The following is a 3,013-nucleotide window of genomic DNA, read 5'->3' as shown; positions in this document are numbered from 1 at the left end:
CGAATGTCGAATAGAGAAATCGATAGAATTTGAGAGAGTGGGGTGGTGAAAGAGAGAAATCTGAAGCACAAATGGGGAGAAATTGTGATGAATGGTTTAATTTATTTGAAATAGTTTAAAAGGTTTTTTTGTCAAGTCATGGCTAAATATGACTAAAAACTGTTAAATATATTTTGATGGTTATTTTTAAAATATCTTTATCAAGAAAGGTCATTCCTCACAATTTCCTCGTAATATAACCGTGTAAAGGCAAAGCGATTGGAAGATGATACAATGACAAAAACATAAATTTATGCAATTGAAAATAAAGTAGTAGCTATCAATAGTGAGACTTTGAGCCGGTGGAATAATTGATATAAGTATAGGTTTAAACTCCAAAAGCAAGTAATTAAATCTGATGTTGCTAGGTGCAGTTGTGATCATATACCATAACTAGAAGACCACATGTAGTAGTTTTACCCTTCTCATGAAGTTGTCCCTCCAAATTGCTGCTCATGGAGTGAAAGTCACATTTGTTAATTTTGAAACCATACATGACAAAATTATAGCTTCCACACCGGGGATACATGGGAAGCAAGGCCTGATAAGTTGTGCTTCAATTTTTGATGGACTGGAATTGGAAAGTGATTGAAACGATACTGTTGAGTTTACAGAAAGCACAGGGAGAGTTATGCCAGGTCAATTGATGAACTTGATTGAGAAAATAAACCAGTGTAATACCACTAATAATGAGCAGATCACATGTGTTATTGCTGATGTATCAATTGGATGGGCATTAAAAGTTGCCAAGAATATGGGGATCGAGGGAGTTGCGGTTCACACTGCTGGACCAGCAGGCTTGGCCCTGGCTCTATGCGTTCCACAGCTTATTGAAGATGAAATTCTGGGTGATGATGGTAACAATCTGACAACAAATCTGTAGTTAACTATACATGTTTTTTCGATCCTAGTACATAGTGTACAGTTTTAAGTATCTTCTCTACCGTAATTGTCTGATTTTATGACACAATTCACCATTTATGATATATATTAAGGAAAAAAAATATCAAAACGCAAACAAAGGTTATCTGTACTTGCATAAACTAATTATAAGCATATCAATTTATTTGGCCTTTCATTTCCAACTCCCATAAAGCTTTTTTGAAAAAAAAAATTGAAGAAACCTTGGTTTGAATGTATATATGACTTGAAATTTTGCAGGAACTCTACTAAAAGGCGAATCAATCTCATTGTCAAGCGAAATCCCTGCTTGGAGAAAGTATGAGATTCCATGGATTACCAGCAGCGATCTAATCATGCAGAAAGCTACTTTTAAATTTGTCCGTACCGGCCTCCAAAATTTCAAGTTTGCCAACCTCATTCTTTCCAACTCATTTGATGACCTAGCTCCATCAGCCTTGAAATTGACTCCCAACATCTTGCCTGTAGGCCTTTTACTCGCAAGCAATCATTTGGGAAGTTTCATTGGAAGCTTTTGGCCTGAGGATTCAACTTGCTTAAGCAGGCATGATAAACAAGATGCTGGTTCCGTCATCTACGTTGCATTTGGTAGCAAGCTATCTTTAGCCCACAACAAGTAGATGAGCTAGCACTTGGCCTTGAGCTCAGTGGCTATCCTTTTTTATGGGTTGTCAGAACCAACCTTACCAAAGGAAATTCATCTATAAATTCCCAGAAGGGTTCACAGATAGAATAGCAGATCGTGGAAAAATTATCAAATGGGTGCCTCAGGAAAAGGTGTTAGCCCATCCTTCTGTTGCTTGTTTCCTGAGCCATTGTGGATGGAATTCCACCTTGGAGGGTCTAAGCATGGGGGTGCCCTTTTTATGTTGGCCTTACTTTGCAGATCAATTCCATAATAGAATCTACATTTGTAATGTTTGGAACATTGGATTACCATAGACTCTAGATGAAAATGGAATCATAACAAAGCATGAAATAAGTGCAAGGAAAAAGACCTTAATCTCTTCTGATGGAATAAAAGCAAATGTTTTGGACCTAAAACAAGTTGCTAGAAAGAGTATTGATGAAGCTGGATCTTCTTTCAAGAATTTTAAAAGCTTTATTGAACGGATAAAGGCTATCTAACTATGGTGGACCATTTCAGAAAGCATGGAAAGAAGACAGGCTTTACCAAAGCTTATGAAAAACTTCACGAAATAAATAAACCAATAAAATTGTTTCTCTTGTTTCTGCCATTTCCATATATAATTCAAATTAGATTATAAATTTGTTGATATGTGCCCTTAAACTAATTAGATCGGTCAAGGAATATATATTGTCGTTTAATACATACTTAATCATACAATTATATGTGATAGAAGTTTTCCTTTTTGTTAGTGTAATAATAAGGACTTATTAAATACTAATTGGATGAAGCCCATGGAACATAAAGGCCTTGTAAGAAAATTGTAAAGCTGTTACAATTATGAGATCACTATGGATCAAAGCTATGTTCCTAAAATTATTCCTTATTAGAGATAATGAAAATTGTATAGCCCACCGACCTAAGCAAGCCTTATTAGAGATTCCCGATAATGCACTATACTCGTTCAGCAATCCATATTAGTGCTTAAACCATATTCTTTCGTATCATAACTTGAACCATAATTATAATAATCAATTAAATCTTTAAAACATATAATCATAAGTATATATAATGAAGTCTAAACTCTCCAATTTAATATTTATACCAAGGCCACTATCCATTTACAATTAAATAAACAAAGTGCTACGACTTGACCTCTAGCAGCGAAGTGACTTGGAATGAAATGCTATGAGATGCCTTTACCTATTTGCGATGGACCATAAGTGTCGATGATTGCATGCTAGGTCGATCACTATCTACAAAAGGGAAATAAGAGGTGAGTCTCATAGACTCAGTGATCATCGACTCCGTGAGCAAGGAGAAGATGGGAAACAAGCAATAAGAAGATCATTTGAATGATAAAATCAGAATATAAAATGCAAATCTTATAAACCAAACCACAAGGAGGATATTTGTTCCTTGTAA

At 35.3% G+C, this 3,013-nt stretch overlaps 1 pseudogene; it reads left to right on the top strand.

Annotated features, from left to right (window-relative positions):
- Positions 488 to 2,087, top strand: LOC18604805 (annotated as a pseudogene).

The sequence above is a fragment of the Theobroma cacao genome, chromosome 3 (genome assembly GCF_000208745.1).
Source record: "Theobroma cacao cultivar B97-61/B2 chromosome 3, Criollo_cocoa_genome_V2, whole genome shotgun sequence".
Lineage (NCBI taxonomy): Eukaryota > Viridiplantae > Streptophyta > Magnoliopsida > Malvales > Malvaceae > Theobroma > Theobroma cacao.
Note: the sequence above shows the minus strand (reverse complement) of the source record. Positions and strands in the feature narration are given on the sequence as shown.